This window comes from Chlamydotis macqueenii, chromosome 7, assembly GCF_036417535.1.
Source record: "Chlamydotis macqueenii isolate bChlMac1 chromosome 7, bChlMac1.mat, whole genome shotgun sequence".
Classification (NCBI taxonomy): domain Eukaryota; kingdom Metazoa; phylum Chordata; class Aves; order Otidiformes; family Otididae; genus Chlamydotis; species Chlamydotis macqueenii.
Genome location: NC_141562.1, coordinates 25,563,720 through 25,581,532, shown reverse-complemented (window position 1 = coordinate 25,581,532; position 17,813 = coordinate 25,563,720).

Here is a 17,813-nt window from a genome sequence, read left to right as displayed (position 1 = left end):
GACAGTCTCTGCTTTAAAGAAAATACAGTCCCTGCATGTCAGAAACTGTTGCTTTCATTAGTTGGAGATGGAGAAACTGAGGCACAGAGGATGAGACTGATTTTCCCCCGCTGAGGCAGGGACCTGGTAGCAAGCCCAGAGATGGATGGCCTGAAGTCTCAATACAGCTTCCTTCTAGCTGCAAAAGCATCAACTGTGAAGAGGTCAGCAGACTGAGGAAAACCAGCACCAAACTGTGCAGTTCAGCCTTTAAGGGGTAGTTTGCCAGGGGTAGAGGGGGGAAAAAGGTCCTGAATGCATGAAATGTCCAAACAGGCTGCAGATGAGGCTGTGCACAAGCGCTGCCAGCTCCCTGGCTTTTGAGCGGCAGCAAGACTCAGCCTTTCCCTGCGCAGATGGGGGTTTAATCAGGCACAGTTTAAGCACATGGGTGTTCAGCGCTAATCCAATTTCCCTCCATTCATTAGGGTGGTTATTCATCACTTGGGAATGATGAAAGGCTACGAGTCCGCACGGATGCTGGAGAGGGATGGTGCTGCTCGATGCTGGTGAGCACAAGCCCTTCCCTTGCCGCGGTGCCAGACTGCCGGTGGGGATGGCAAGTGAGCTGGTGGATGATCCCAGCCACTTCCCAACACAAGCTGGGGTTGCTCTGCTGAGCTCTGGAGACCAAGTAATCTTGGGCTGGTCCAGCAATCAATGGGAAACTGTCTGAACAGCCAGGTAACGCACGCAGATGGAGAGCTGCTGGGCTGGGAGGGGACCTGAAGGGATGGAAACCCATGGCCTTGCTCTATTCCATCGGACCCTTACGTTGCTCCTGAGGCTTGGTTACTGGGCAAAGCCAATCTCCCACTGCTCTGTGAGCTCACAAACCACTGGAATCAACAAGCTGGACCCAACCCTACAGAGAAAGGCGGTTTGTGAGAGCAGAGCTATGGGGAGGTGGGTGAAGCCATGGCTGGTGCCCTGGGCTGGAGCAGAGCTCCAGTATAACATCAGCTGCAACAGCCATGGGTGAGGCTGTGTGGGAAAGGTGCTTGCTTTGGGTGCATGTTTGCTTCTTCCAAGGGTTTGGCAGATGCACTCCTGCCTCTGCCATCTAGTACCTGGGCAGACAGGCCAGGAGGCTGCCAGAGCAGACCCTGGCTGTACCCTGGCATAAAAAAAAAAAAAAAAAAAAAAAAAAAAGACAAGAGATGTGTCTACCACTGTCCCTTTCCCCTATATCTGGAGCTCATCACACCTTGGATTTCCAGGTGAACAGCAAAGTTTGCACAAATGTCTAAGATGCTCACTCCCAACTCCTGTCTCCAGTGCCAATATTTTGGCCATTAAAGGCAAAAAAAAAAGTAAATTGGTCTCCATGGCTAGTGTAAATTTTGGTGTGAGGTGAATAAAAGGGGCTGCAACCATGGTACAGGAGGAATCAAGGGCTGTTGAGCAGGAACAAGAGTTTCCCTGCCGCATTTCTTCCTCTGGCCCTGGTGAATGGCAGTTGGTAGGTGGCTTGCAGGGATGAGAATTACTGCCCTGCCCCAGGGAGATAAAGGGTAACTACCAATTAGCGGCTGGAGAGTTATTGGATAATTCTGATTATCATGAGGTGTCTGGGGACCTCTGGGTCACCGCCACAGGGCACCTGGGCTGTGAGCAGGTATTTAACTGTGTTCTGGAGTGAACCAAAGTGATTTCCCTGCTCTGGCCAGGGCTAGTCCTGCAGACCCCACTTGCTCCCAGCGGAGAGCCTGGGAGGGTTGGGGGTAAGAGCTGCTTACCACCCACAGAGCTGAGTTCTCGAGTTCCTGGCCGGTTCATCTGTCTGTCCTGCACCCTCCTTGGCTGGGAGATGAGTCCTAATGCATCCAAGATGCCCTTCTTCTGGACCTGGAAGCTAAACATGCCGTTGGGGCCTGAAATTGCCTCCAGACTGCATGCTGGCATGGGGTCTCCTTTGCCTCCCCACTTTCCCCCTTTTCTTTCCTCTCCTGTGCAGGATCTCTCCTCCAAAGCACTGGCCCCTCATTCCCACCACCTGAACCCCTCATTCATTCAGTCTCCAGCTCATGGCATCCTCCAAATCCCCCCGGCATCCTCTCAGCCACTTGCCCTCCCCAAGCGCTTCTCCCCTCCATCCCCAGCACCCCACTTCCCAGATCCTGACTGAGCAGTGAGGTGCTAACACCGGCACCCCTCTACCTTCCAAAAGAGGCTGGTGGTTGTGTTTGATGGGAGCAATCCATCTCCATCATTGTAATGACCATTCCCATTAATCGGCCATAAACTAATAAAGTAAGCACTTTCGCCTCCATCCTCCCCCCCTCCCCAACTTCATTAAGTCTTTAGTACATTAATATGTCTTACTTAGTGTCTGCTTTGGCCTCTGTTTTGGGGGGGGGGGGTGTATTTTTTTTTCCTTTTTTTTCTATGTGTAGCATGGGTTTACCTGATGATGTTATTCCCTGCAGCCCCGAGGAAGGTTTGACAGCCCAGGTCATCCCTACAGCGGCAGGCGCATCACGCGTGCTGGCGAGTTGAGAAGAAAGGGACAGGGACAGGGATTGGGGGAGGGGGGGCAGAGGGAGGGAGGAATAAAAGATCCCGTACACCTTCAAATTAAATTTGTGATGCCTGGCATCAGATGGGCCCGCAGCCAGAGATTAATTCGACTGATCAAGTTATAAAGAGCGCTGAGGCGGGTAATCAATCTTGGAGCTGTCAGGCGAATCGGCAGCAGTATTAACCTGGCAGGACTCGCGCGCACATACACATGCACACACGCAGAAGCCTTTTTAATTCCTTTCACGTTGACTATTATTTCCCAGGCCTGTTTATTTTGGAAGGGCTGGGGGCAGGCGAGGGGGCTGCAGTGCTTTGCTCTCTCTGTCCCCAGCAGCGACAGCCCCATCCAAGTGGAGCGTCGTTCTCCTCCTCGTGCACCTGCCACCTCCACATCCGAAGGGGAAGCCCTTGGCCATGAAGTTGGAAGCCTTTAGGGTCACTTTTTTAAGGGACAATACTGGATTTTCTTCCTGGTGCTGAGAAGACTCTTCCCAGACCCGTGGTAGCAGCACTGTTTTTCCCTGCCAGCTCCCATGGCTGGGACTTGGCTCAGGCTTGTGGTGCTCAGCCTCAGAGGTGGACGGGGCAGGTCCTACAAGCCTGGGGCTGAGAGTCTAAAGAGTCTCAGATCAACTCCACGGAGAGAAGTCTTGCAGGGGCAAGTCCAGCACTGTGGTGGGTCTGGCAGACTCCCGGTGCCCTGTGGAATCATGGGCTGTAAATGTGCACCCAGCTGCTGGCTGTTCACGGCAAATCACCCCTAACATTAGGAGGCAGTGGGACCTGCTCAGATGAGAAGTGTGGGATACCATACCCTGCTAACTCCTCTCTGGCTGGGGACATCTTCTCAGGGGGCGCAGTCAAGGAGCCCTGTCTCCATGCAGAGATCACTGTGAGCAACCACCAAAAGCTGTTTTTTAGTTTTTGGCTTTTTTTTTTTTTTTTTTTTTCCCAGGCTAAATGCATGGTGCCCCATCTGGCATCCTCCAGGAGCTGGGAGGGGACTCAGCCAGGTGAACCAGCTCATACTGGTCCTAGTTTTGAACCCAAGGGCTGAGCACGACCCAAATGTGAGGGGATGGGGGGCTGGTTCTGCAAGGTCCTGCTGCTGGTGGCCATGCAGACCCCATCCGAGTGTGAATGCTGGCTTAATGAAAAAGCTGTGGGTGCTTCATTGGCACAAGTCCTTCTTGTACCACAGCTGCCTTGGTTTTCCTTGGCTGGCCAAGGGAGTGGGAGCCCATAGTGAGCCCTTGGGCTCAGAGCCGTGCTGCCCCATGGCCCAGGCAGGCTGGAGTTTCGCAGTGGCCCTGGAGTCCTCTCCAGTGCCAAAGCTGCAAGCCGTCAGCATGACACAAGCAGGACACATGGCTTAGGCTGCTGGGAACGCTGTGGCCTTTCCGGGATGCTCAAGTGGGTCCTTCCAGACTGGAACAAACTGCGTGGGCAGCCGAGGGGTCTCTGAGAAATGCTCTGGGGTGGGAGCTGGCGTCCCTGTGAGAGGAGTTGCTTTCCAAGCCGGGTCCCCCGGTCAAACATTTCAAAATCCTTCTGCTCCCACACGTTCCCTGCCCGTTCCCTTCAGGGGCTGTCAGTCAGGCTGCAATGGCCCCACTGCAAGCCAGGGCATCCAGCGTGGCTGCAGCTCACAGCCAGCTCCCACATCTGTGCATCCAGCACTCCTGTGCGTGCAAGGGCTGTGCCGAGGGCTGGGGGCAGGGGCAGCCACGTTTGGGGTGCTTGGGGTGCATCCCCAAAGTGGGCAGAGGTTGGGGAAGGATCGCTGGATGATGTGCTCAGCACTCATCCTCCACATCCCTCCCTCTCTGAAGGGGATGCGTGTCTCCCTGGAGCCTCCTTGTGATGGCCAGCGTGTGCTCCAGGGGTGTCCCCACCCTCTCCTGTGTCCCTCATAGAGCAGAGCAGAGGTGCTGGCACTGCTCTTGTCCCCCATGCTGGGCAGGTGTCCTCTCCTCTCTGCTCTGAGCACGTGGCCACAGCCATTCCCCCATCTCCTGTCCCCATGGCCCCATTCCTACTGTCCTCTGGAGCTCTGATTGATGCCTCAGCTCCTTCTCCTGGATCCACCAACAAACACCTGTATCCTCTCCTGGCCGCGCCGACCCCGCCAGCTTGCAGGGCTGCAGGCGAGAGGGCCGCATCCCTGTGCCAAGCCGCTCCCGCTCAGCTCACACTGGCGGATTTTGGAGCCGTTGAGTGCCAAAGTCTTCTCCAATTAATCTTCCCCCTTCCCTAGCTGTCTCCCCTCCTTTCCAGGCTATGTCTTGGGGGGAATCCATCGATCTCGGAAATGCCCAGCAGAGCATCTGGAACGCAGGCTAGGCTGCATTTCCCAGCACCTTCTGCAGGTTGCTGGGTACCGGTGTGGATGCTGTCTTCGTATTTGATGGGATTATTAGCACAGGGGGAGGAGGAGGGGGGAAAGAAAGCACTAATTGATCTGGTAATAAAGTTAATAGAAGCTCTTATGAGCTTGCCCATTAAGAATAATTAAGGAAGGGTGAGTGAAGGGAGGAGTGTGAAGGGAAGTCCTCCGAGGCTGAGGCAGGGTCAGGCTGGCTTGGTAAAGGTTTGCAGAAGCTCTGCAGAAGCTCTTCCCACCCCACGCCCTCTGCCCTTGGCTTTCACCCCCAAACTCTCTCCTGTTCCTCCTCCTGAGGTCCCAGCCAGGTCTGACTTCTCTAGGCAGGACTGGGGCAGCCCACAGCACAGGTCACCCTGGACTTCGGAGAGGTGGGGCCAGGGTCCTCTCCGTTGGTACCCAGGTGAGGCTGGGGTCCTGTGGGAAGCTGAAGGGCATGGAGACTGGAGAAGATGAGGGCCTTCTTACAAAGATCTCCCAGCAAAAGGTGAGCACCAATTTTTGCTAGGCTTTTCAGGGGTGCCACTGGCTCACTAGCTGGCTTGGCAGGAGCAGCATCCCTGCGCTGGGCTGTGGCCGCCATGGACCTTTCAAGCAGGGAAGGGCCAGGAAGTGTCCTGGGCTGGAGACAGGATGGCTGAGCTCTGGCAAGGAGAAAAAAGCCAACCTCCGAGCACTTGGTAAACACAATTGTCAAAGAAGAAAAGAGTAGCCCTGCGGGGTCAGGGGTTAATACAGCTGGGGCTGCTACTACAGACGGCAGGGAAAACAGGTGGGATTTCAGCGGCTGATAACAGGAGGCAGCAGGGACAGGCATGTGGCAGGGCTGTGAGCTGGCAGGGGCAGGATCAGCCTGGCTGTGGGGCAAGGTGCTGCCGGGTACCCCAGGGGCAATGGAGAGCAAGCCTCCCACTCCTTCCCTGCCCGTGGGGCTGCAGGCAGCGTGGCACAGACATGCACTCCCTGAACTCCCAGAGACACTACCCCTAATTTTCCTCACCTCGCAGGGCTTGTTGTAGGTGTGTACCCAGCTTGGCTGATGCTGCCAGCTCCCAGCACTGAGCCAGAATCCAGGGATATGGACAACATATGCAAAATAAACAAGGAACTCAGAGGATGAGCACGATGCTGCAGGTCTGTCTGCTGCAAATAGCCATGTGCCAGTCCTTGGCCAGCCACCTGCCCAGCCTTGAGATGAGGCTGGAAGCAGAAAGTAGGGACCTGCCTTTCCCCTGCGGCTCTGCCCCAGAAGCGGCACGCAGGCAGCCCGGGCTTGCTCTGCCTGCCAGCTGCCCCAAAAGAGGGGCAAAGACCCCTCTGGCTCCCAGATGCTCTGCCTACTCCTGGCTGGCTCCCAGCCCATCCGTCTGCAACCAGCCAGGACACGCAGCCGGAGCTGGGCTGCGGGGCAGGCGGATGTGGGGTTACTTTGAGTGGCAGGTGGATTTTGCCGTGGGCGCTGAAATGCAGACACCAAGCAATGGGGCTGGACCAACTCTGCTCGATGCTCTCCTCCAGCCCAGACCCCTCTGCATCCCCCTGCCCTTGGCTTTGCAGCTTGGTCCAGCTCCTCTCTGCCCACCTCTTGAGCACCCTGCAGATGCAGTGCCGAGCGCGTGGGCCTCTGGGCAGCCCTGCTAACTGAACCCCCGCGTGGCATGGACTTCTGTCCTGCCTGTCCCACACAAAGGACGGCTTCATCATAATGAGAGTGTCATGGCAGCCCTGAGACTCTCTGCTGCGGGGAGAGATGGGCTGGCTTCTCCCGTCAGTGGGATATCAGGAGGAGCCGGTGTCTTGGCTGAGGAGGGCGACATGGCGGGTGCAGCCTGGAGCACCCAGCCCAGACCGGGGTCAGCTCCGTTCAACATCCATGGGAGGACGAAACCTGTCCGCCTGCCCTGGTGCCCCCCAGACTGACACAGTGGGCGACGCTGTCTGTGTTTGTTTGCTTTGAGAAAGGGAGTGAAAGCAGATCCAGCTGTGCTGCTGTTTTTGGCGAGGCCCCGACCCAAACGCAGGGGACAGGGTAAACAGAGGCGGGAGGCCAGCACTCACGGGAGAGACCACGTCCCTCCTGCGAGTGCCTTGGCTTCAGCGAAGAGTCCCCATGCTGCTTCCCAGGGCATCCATCTCCTTGCATGATCTGCAGCCCTTCTGTGTCCTGTCTGGAGCAGAAAATCCCATTTGCCAGCGTTTTTGTAGCATTGCTAGGTGATGTGTTGGGTACCAACATGGGCATAGGGACCAGGCTGGTGGTGTGACTCTGGAGAGGTTCCTGGACTCTCCCACTGCTTTAGCCAACATGACTGGCAGAAGGTCCCCGCAAGGAGGTCGGTGACACCTTAAAAGCTGCTGCAACACTAGCCGGTGGCTTGGGAACACCCATATGCTTTGCCTCACCCTGGGGAGGGCAGCCAGGGCCAGCAGGCTCCAAATATTGATCAAGGCTGGGATGCTCACAGAGCATCTTTCAAGCCCTGCTATCGCAGAGAATCACAGCCAGATGTCACCGCTGTAAACACCCCGCAGGTGGAAAGAAGTGGCGCCTGCTCCTCGGAGCCCAAATAACCCCAGTCACCCCCTGTGTCTGTCATGCCCTGTGCATGACGGAGCGACTTATTGCCATAGCAGACCGGGCACTTCCTGTGTGTCTGTGAATCACCTCTGCATGGGGGTGACACCCTTTCTCCCCTATGAATACAGGCTCACTAACGGGGCTTGGGATCCTTCGTGGTAATCCCGAGCAATGACTTACATTTAATTAGCCAAATGAATATGAAAATAGACTCTGCCCAAGAGCCTACTAATAACTTTCTGTGTTAATGGCTTGGGCTGATACAACTCCTCCCCAGCAGATCGCAGTGCGGTGTGGAGGGGAACGAAAGCCCGGCCAGGCTGCGAGGGGAGCTGGAGCCACACACACCACAGAGTGGGGCAGGAGGCTTTGCCATGGAGGAGTCTGTGACCACAGCCTTTCCCCTTCTTTTTAACAGGCTCTGCAGGTCTGATGTGATCGAGGCTCTAAAATACACGGTTAGAGCCTAACTGCACTGAGACGGCTCAGTGGTGGCTCTCCTGGTCCTAAAAGTGGTGTTGCACCATTTAGTAAGTTCTAGATCTGAATAAACAGGCGTTTTGTTTTTGAGGCCAATGCTACGGGAGGAAGGAGTCAGGTGTAACTACAGCAGAGAGATGAAACAGGAAAAAAAACAGTCACTATGCAGAGCCAGCCCAGGAGCTGGATTCAAACCACAGCACGTTGCAGCTGACACCTGTGAGCTTGGTAAGGGCTCAGCTATAAAAATCCCCAGAGCTCTCCCTCTCTGGGCTCTCCAGCAGCTGCAGAAACATCTCTGTATGGCTGCTGGTCCTCAGAAACAAATCTGCGGGGCACAGGAGGGATCCTGCCCCAAAAGAGCAAAACTCCCAGGCTAGCCTGGAAACAAGGGCATCACAAGAGGCAGCCCTGGACAGGCTGGAAAAGGGCATTTGGAGTCACCAAGAAATTAAAATAACATTCAGTTTGTTGGTTAATTAAAGTTAATGAATTGTTAATTAATTAATTTTAATCAAGACAGGATGTTACTGGGTTTTTTTTATTATTTTAGAAATAACCTCTGCACCCCAGGCTGGTCTGCTCCCGGGGCATCGGAGGGCTGGCCTGATAAACCTGCAGACTTTGTGATGGACGTGATCTAAGAACAGGCTTTGATGGCTTTGCACTAAATCGCAAGTGCCCGGGGATGTCAGAGCGCCTGATTTTCCTGGATGTTTGGTTTCTTAACCTGTCTGAACCCCATTAAAGCTGATTGAGGCTAATATGGAGTGGATCCAGTCGAAATCTCTTACAGTGGCGTGGGGTCTCCCCGGTCAGTCCCATCTCTGTTTGATTTCCTGCTCTCCGGGAGCCCCCCGGCATCCGTGATTGAACATAGGTTCTTCTGACGAAGGCAGCAGTACTGCATTAATCACTGCAACCTGACGGAGCTGGGCTGATAGATCTTTCCAGCACATGAAATAACTCATGTTTATCATTGCGTGTGATTTATCCTCTTCTCTGTCTCGTACATGAATTATTCAGAGTGATGCTGGGGGAGGCCAGGGCAAGGAAACCCAGGAGAAAGTCGCGTGGCTGGCGCAGGCAGCCTCACTGCCCAGGCTGGGAGGGCAGAGCAGGATGCGGTGGGGCTCTTGTCCTGCCATGGGCATGTCCAGGCTGCAGGACATTCTTGGCTGGGGTCTTCACTCTTGCAGGGGCCACTGGAAATTAATTGCACAGTCAACAGCCATGTGTTGAACTCTCCGAGCATCTCCACCTGGGCTTCTCGGGACAGGCTCTCCTCCTGTCTGTCTTCGTGCTGGCTGCAGGGCTGTGTCCATCATTGGCGCCGCATTTGTTTTGCTGTGGGTATTTTTTCTTTAGCTCCCAATTACGCTCAGGCTTACACCAAAACAAACAAGCCCTGGGACGCGGAGGTACCTGGCTGGCTCAGACAAGCTGGTGCCGTGCCTGGCCCCGGGGCTGATAAAGGACCCACGGTGTCGCGGCGCTGGAGTCTGGGCTTGCAAAATGTGACATGGTTTCTCTTGACAATTAATCACTGGGGAGCGGGCAGCATCAATTAATGGGTAATTTGCCTCATTTTAGGTTGGGATTTCTGGGCTGGGCTCCTTTTGGCCACCTCTCTGCTGCAGGGATGGGCATTCCCATCACAGCGCCCGGATGCAAAGCCCCGAGGGAGCTGGTGGACGGAGGCGCAGGTCCATCCCCTAGTGATGGCAGCCAAGGGGGTTATTTCCCTGGGCAAGCAGGAATATTAGCAGCGAACTCCAAGATGGGGAAAATGGACCCAGATGGGGTGAAGACGTGACCAGCCCTGCGGTGACCACTGCCGTCTGCATCCAAGCGAGGCTGGCAGCAAGTGTCCAGCCCGAGCCATGGGACATTTTGAGGCGCGATGCTTTCAGGGGTTCAGGTCCCTGAGTAGCCTTGTGTGGGCTGCTGGCTTTGGGTGTAAGGGTGAATTGAGACACCTCTGCTGCCAGAAAATGCAAATATTTCTGGTCCAGGCTTGCCTTAGGAAAGGCAGCAGTGAGGTGGCTGCTTGCAACACTCAGTGGGGAAACCGAGGCACCGAAGCAGCTTTTCTAAGACTGAAAACCCCCTGGTGAAACAGGGTCCTCCCAGCCACACTGGGTGGCAGCTCCCAGAGCATCCTCAGGCCTCTCCAGCAAAGCAGCTGGCTCGAAGGACGGAGATGTGTATTTGCCTGCCCTCAGCAAGAGTCTTTCCCTCTGGCCACTGACCACATCCCGCTGCAGCGTGGCTGCCCAGCATCTGCGGTGAGCGCCGATCCGGGAGCTCCAAACCAGTTCAAGGGAGTACAGGATGGGAGAGTAATTCGATGCTCTGAGTGTCCAGAAGAGATCCTGCTAGAAATACCCATCTGACACTGCTTGAGATAAAGCAGGGGAGGCGGCTTTACTTTAGCTTATCGGATACATTTCCTCCAGGGAGATCTCCATCAGCTTGGGGAGGAAACTACTGAATTTTTGTGTTTTGGTGGCTTTTCTCCTTTTGAAATTTTTCAAGAGGAAGAAAGATGGTTGGGAAAAAAAAAATGTTTCACTTGTTCCTTATTTTGTTAGTGAGAAAGTTTTAAATTGGAAAGTTTTTGTCTCTGTTTTCTTTTAGTACCAGAAATAGAAGATTTTTTTTTTTCCCCACAATTGAGATTAAGTAAAAAATACTGCCTGGAGAAAGAGGTGGAAGAGAAATTTTTAAGTTGAAGAAGAACAAGTGACACACTTGGAAAGCTTTATTTTTCATAATTATCCAATGGAGACAAAGTGAAGTGCGAGCACAACGTGGGAATTTCCACCACTACTTCAAAGCTGATTTTAATGAAATCCATTTTCCAGTGAAAGAAGCAACTTGTTAGAAAGCATTCACAGACATCCCCATCCCCTGGACCCAACTTTATCCCCAGGACCTAACCCCCTGCCTCCTGCCCAAACTCTTTAAGGACATTGTGAATGCCCTCACCCCGTGAAGACTTATGAGGTCTTTGCTTGGCCTCCGTTGCTCCACAAACTTCTTCACTCCCTGCTTCTCCCTGTCCTTTCTGCAGAGGTTTTGGGGGTTTCAGTGTCCCCCAACTCCCCAGTCCTATTGCTGCAGGAGAGATGTAGCTACCAGCCTGGTTCTCTTCCCCAGGGCCACACCCAGGCACAGGGCTCTCAGCAGGAACCTCTCCTCCAGGGCATTTCCTCCCAGGAAGGTGGAGACCTCCATATCCCCCACTCTCCAGCACCTCTCTGCCCCTCACTGGCCCCAGATGTGCACTCAATGGGACATGTGAGCAGGATGGTGTAGTACCAAGTGGGATGGCTGCTTGTCTGGCAAAATCCCAGGGAGCTGTCATCTCGCTGTCACTGTGCTGCTAAGCATCAGGCGTTCAGCATCAGTGCCCCAAACCCCATCAGCAGCTTCATGGGATTTGCCTTGCAAGCATGAGCAAACGTGGCGTGGTGCATCAGTGTCTTGTAAAAACTTCTGCAAGGCTGAGAGCACATTAAGTACTGGGTTTGGTACAGCAGCAGGCGGGGTGCAGGCCCTGGGGAGCACAGCCCGCCCTTGGGAGCTGGAAGTACCTTCATCCATTTGACCTTCCAGCTCCTTTTATGGTGGATTCTGAAAACCATTACCACTTGCTAGTGTTTTGTGAGTGCCCCTTTGCATCCTTGGTCTGGGAAATGCAGCCCTGGGACGATGTTCTCCCCACTGCGGTATCCTAGAACCACTTTCACTCATTTTCCTTCAATTTTTCCCCAAGTCCCCGCTCTGTTTCAGTAAGGAGACACTTCTCCAGCCTCCCAGGTTTCTGCTCTCCTTTTCAACTCCCTGTTAACCTGTCCCAGCCATGCCTGAGCTGGAGGTTTGAGGTTGCTGGTAGTTGTCAAGCATTTCCCCATTCTGGACCATGATGGCCTCAGAGGTTCCTCGGGCACCGGTCAGACACAGCAGCCTGGAGGGAGGCATAAGCAGGAGAAACAGCCATTGCTGTGGTGAGTGCAGGGCTGGGATGTGCTGAACCACCGGTGGTCCAAGGCCCTTGCCAGCCTGGCAGCAGCATTAGATCCTTGGAAAGTGAGGTTTCCAGTCTGTCATGGACCTTCAATGCCTGGCAGCACCGGGTGTGTGGCCAGGGTGGGTAGCGTGTTAGGTAGCTGATTGGGCTGGTGATGGATGGGCAAGGTGTTTGGGGCTCATTAATTTCCTGGCAGGGATCGGCTTGTCACATCCTATAATGCAATCAAAGTGGGAGTGCACATTTCACTCCAGGAACACAGCGAGCACTTGGCCAGGAGGCAGAGCACTGCCTTGCAAAATGCTCCAGCTGATAAAAACTCCCCAGCGCTGGAAGAGTTTGACCCTGCTACACGCTGAGCACCTGGAGCACAGCTCAGCCTCAGCCCTGTAACCCTCAGCAGGGGCACTGCTCCTGTTTGGCTGCTTTCTCCTGGCTGCCCAGCAAAAGGTGCAGAGGATGCTCGAGCTTAGCTTAGCGCGGCCTTGAAACCTCACTGTCTCTGGGCTGCAGGTGTCCTGGGAAGACTCTCTCCTCTGGAAGTCTGGATGGGCTGCACCATGGAGCTCGGCTGCAGCCAGCTTTGGGGCTTGCCTGGATCCCTGGAGCAGGGACTCGGTTTTTCGGCAGAAGCAATGTCCCCAGGACAGGCGTCCGCTGAGCGCAGCTGGGCTTCCAGTCGTGTGCTGGGTTGCAGCTGGCACCACCACGGCTGGAGGGTGCTGTGGGACAGGGCTGCGTTGCGGGGTCAGGATGAATCAGCTCATGCTCCCTCCCAGCCTGAAACTCCCCAAATCCCCAACCAGCTCTCCAAGAAGGTGCCACTTCCCTTGCTCTGAAGAAATGAGAGAGCACGGAAACAAAAAGATTAAAAAAAAAAAAAAAAAGCCCCTGTGGTGACAAACACGAGCAGCATGGCTGTGAGCCAAGGCACCGCTCGCCTGCCCTGGGGACAAGCTTGGGGGGACACACAGCCCCTCCGGTCAGGCCGTGGAGGGGGGAAGCCGGTTTTTCCGGCTGCAACATTGTTCTGTGGGACCAGAGGCCTGAATAAACACCCGGCCCAGGGCACCCAGGCAAAGGGCACGTTTCCCTCCCAGTGCTCTGAGCCTTCAAGGAAACCCCTTTGGCGTCTGCCTTCAGCTGACCCTCGGAAACCACCTCCGCTCCTTGCGGCCAGCAGTGCCTGCAGCTGCACCATGGGACCCTTGCTATTGGGAGAGGGTGGGACGGGGCTGTGTTCCAGCTCCTGCACAGACATCTGCTGTGTGGTCTCCCCTGAGAGAGTCAAGATCCCTCTTCTGCTTCTTCAGACCCCAAAGCCTGCTCAAGTGTGGGTGTGCTTGAGAATTTACCCTTTTAATATGAATATTATTCAATAGTAATTATTTTATAACTATTTAGTTATTGACTCTATTGACCACTTTGGTTTGATGCTACTTGCAGACAACGAAGGGCTGAGGGCAGGCTCAGTCACCCTACAGCAAGCGGCAGCATCCCAAACAAGAGGAGAGATGCCCTGTGGTGGCTGTCCCCAGGTAGGACAGGACTGGTAAAACGCCCCTCCCTGGGCTCACACAGGCACACAAAGTTCGAAACCTGCTGGTTTTGTGGCCAGCCCTGGCTGGGGGGCTGTGACTGCACTGGGGGGCTGCACCTCTCTACTTTTGGGAGACTTTCTGTCTGTGAGCCTACCCACCAGCCACCCTGAGGGGTCCGGTGCCAGGCTGGAACCCAGCAGGCTCTCACGTCCTGGGGTTGCTCTAACTGCAAGGAGGGCACTGGGCTGCAGGGAGTCCATGCGCTGGGCATGGAGCCAGCACATTCCCCAACTCGGTACGGGCTCTGACTTTGCCCACTGAGTCTCTCACGGGTGCAGCAGCACCCTATGGGCCCAGGCCAGGCCCTGGGTCACTCTGAGATGGCAATGGCACAAGGATGCTGCCGTGTTCAGAGGTACTGCTGTTCCACAGGGCAACAAAGGACTCAGTGCAATCAGCTCCAGAGGCACCAGCCAGCAGCACCTGCCAGGTGATGTCAGGGATATAATTTCTCCTACCATTCACAACTTTTAACCTAAGCATGCCAGTGTGTGGAAGCCTCTGCATCCCTCATTTTGCTCCATGCTGAATCAGACCTTGCCCCAGGTAGGAAAGAGCTACTGCTAACAATATTGGTATTGGCCGGAGAACATGATGCTCTTCTCCCCGGCACAGGAGCTGGGGAGCGCAGGCACCTGGCCAGGGAGCAGGTTAGCAGCCCGCTTTGTGTCTGTTATCCAAAGCACTGAAAGGCCTGCAGATGAACTAAGTGCGGGACTAAGTAAATAAAGGATTGACCTTCCACCCCGGGGGCCAGAGGGCAGCTACAAACTAGTGCTAATGTGAAATAGAGAGGCAAACTTTGCAGGCTCTGGAGGAATTTGCCCTGGAAGCATCAAAGAAGGCAAAGGACTCCTGTATCACCCTGTTTGCATCAACACGGGGATGATGGCCCTGCCACCCAGAGGACCAAGCTCTGGCCAGCGGCTCTGGGAGGGATGTTGTGTCGGCTCAAGGGCTGAGGCAGGGAAGGGCTACAGGGAAATCCCTGACTTGGAGTCAGGAAAGCTCACGCTTTCAGTGTGGTGCCCTACGGGCAGCTCGGCAAGAGCAAGTTGCGTTTCCCAGTGTCCTGCCAAGTCATGGTGGGGCTGCTGTGTGCCCTGCAGTTGGATCGACCTGGGAGCGGGCGATTCTCTGTTAACCTTGTGTATACGGCGAGCGGGGACCGCTGGGAAAGCTCGGGCCGTGCAGTGCAGAGTTGTCAAAGGACTTTTTTAAAAGGGGCCAAGTCTAAATGTCTGAGGCTGGGCAACTGACATGCCCAGTTACTTTTGGCCATACGCTAACGGGCACATGGCTGACAGTCATACGATAGAGGCAGAAGACCACGAGGGATGGATGGGTCAATAAGAGGTGGCAGATGGACAGTGCCAGGGGAGAGAAGGAAAGACAAGTGGATAAAGCTTGGGGAGCTGGGGGTCAGCAGAGGAGAGCTAAGATTTGACGTGGGTATTTTGTTCTGACAGGGGGAAGTGGAACCAAGGGCTGGTTTTTCTTGTTGCTTTTCTTGGTCTTGCACTGGCTAGGGAGAGAGGTGCAGCTCTGCCCATTGTTGATAGTGAGGGACTCGTGGGCTGGCACAGAGCACTTCTGATGGGCATGCAGGTCCCCCAAAGGCTGGGTAATGCACGGCTGATAACCAGGCACTAATTCAGATCATGATAATGTGCACAAACCTGTTGCATTATGAAGTGCTATGAGTGATTTACACCCTGTTTTTTGGCTAACTGATCTGCATGTTACCTACAGCACAATTGAACCCTCTGGGCTGCTTACGGCTCCCTTTGCCGTTTCAGTTGATCCCTGGGAACGGCTCTTCTTCCCTTGCAACGGATGCCACAGTACTGTGCTTGCCTTCCCTCTGGTGCAAAAGAAATCCCCTATCCCCCAAAGCACCCTGTTAAGAACTTCCACATCTCATTGAGCTGTTATTAATAGGGGGATTGTCTGGTGTCACAGCACAGGCATAAAATACATTAACATTATCACATAATCTTATTTAGCAAACACTTGTGTTGCTTCGCCCTTGGTAATTGCATTTGGGAGATGCAATATTTATGAAAGGGGAGAAGGAAATGTCTTGGCTCATCTCCTCTGAGCAGTAAAAGTCCCGTGGAAAAAAAAAAATTAAAAAAAGAAAAGAGATTCTGGGGGGATTGTGAGAGCCTGGGAAGAGGATATCAGAGCTGCTGCTTCACTCCCAGCAAGTTCGGTGTCTGATGGGACCCTGCCTAAGCTTGAGCTTTGCCACTGAGCCACTTCTGGAAAGGAGTGAGGCTGGTGTCTACACCGCAAGGGCTCTTCTACACTGCACGGTGTCAGACCCCAGCGCTCTCCCGGCATCTCTGCAGATACTGCTGCCAGCTCGCTCGCTCGCAGCAGCTCCTGCTTCCGACGGCACCGGCGGGCGAGGCTGCACTCGGGGCTCGCTCCGGGGATGCTGCCCGCTAAACACGGTGATTGATTCGGATTTCTCCGAGGACTGAAATCCACCCTGCACTTCCCTGTAGGACCTCACAGACCGATAGTGGGGTCTGAACAGCAGAGCTTTCTCCTGGACACAACATTCCCGACCCTGGGATCTCAGATCTGTGTGCGCAGCCTTTCCCTCTATCTCTGAAGCCCCAGCTCCTGGCACTTCCAGTTTTGGGGGAAGTTTGCAGCAGCGTATGAGCTGCTGGAAGTTGTCCCTGTATTTCAGGGCGTGCTCAGAGCTCAGCTACAGCAGCCGTACGGAGAGAGATGCCTTGGCAGATGATTTTAGTGCCTGGGACAGCGCCGTCCCCTCGGCACCTTCCAAGTATTTGTCCCCAAAAATGAAAGCTGCTTTCCTCACCTGCAACCACCCACTTTGCTTCGTGTTCACGGTGTCCACGGGTGACCCTCAAAGCCAGCAAGGCACTGCGGGCTCTGCTGGGGTCCCGCAAGCTCCCGCTCCGCAAAGTCGCCGGGGAAAATCCGGTGTCACCTGCTCCCCTCCCTCACTCACATTTACAAACACCCTGTTTAATTTGTTTGTTTGTTTCTGTCGAGCTCTTCCCGTAAGCCGGTGCTCGGGATCCCACCCGGGCGGCTGGAAGCAGCGGGACCGGTGGGAAGGAGGCGGCTCTGCACGGACGCGACAGCCAGTTACAGGGGGAAACGGCAATTAGTGAATTAAACTTACGAGTGTGGAGAACGCTATTTGCACAAACGGCCGACGGTGTTTAAACCCAGATCGTCCCTTGTGCTCCCTATCCCCGCGGCACCGGTCTTGTGTTTTGGTAAAACACACGGTGTTTTACCCCACGGGGAGCTGGAGGAGTGAGGTGGGTAGGTTATGCCGCGGAGGGAGGGTTCGGATTTGGAAACTCCGATGATTTTCTATTTCTAGATAATTTCCCCGGGGTTTTTTTCGTTTGCTTTTGTTTGTTTGTTTGTTTGGGGGTTTTGGTGTGGTTTTTTTTTGTTGTTGTTGTTTGGGGTGGGTTTTTTTGTTTTGATTTTTTTTTTCTTTTGTCACGGTTAATCCCGAACACCCTCTGTCCCGCGCACCTTCCGCGCCGCAAACGACGTGCGGTGAGTTGGGCAGATGCCCTGCCAGAACTTGGGTGCGTTTCTGCCGGCGAAGGAAAAGCCTCCGATCCTGCCGCTGTCCCCAGATTTTGGGGGACAGAGGCGACCGCCGAGCAGGGCAAGGACTCTCCTCCGCAGCCGCCCACCTGTAAGGCAGCTGCCGGGGGGAGGGGTCTTTCCCCGCTGCCCCCCCCCCGCCCCCCCAAAGGCTAACACAAACAGCAGCAAATTAGATTTAAGTTTACCCATCGGTTCTGCCATAATTTGTATTTGCTTTTTGCGTGCTAATTAACCTCGGGGAGGGGAAAGGGAGGAGGACGATACATAAATAAACAGATAAACACGAGGAGGGTTTTAGAGGTTTTTATAGCTAAGCCCGTAACAATGTTTGCGATAATTAAGACCATTATTACTACATCTTTTTGTTCATTAGTGAAAGCTACTTTGTTAGCCTGCGCGGAGCTGCCTGCGCCCCTGCCCCCGAGGGCTTCTTTTAAGGTGGGGAGGGGAGAGACCCGAATTTGCTGGCAAAACAGGATTTTGTGTGATGGGGGAGAGGGCTGGGGCTCAGAGCGACCGGGAGACAAAAGCCGCCGCTCCCCCGGCAAGGGAGCA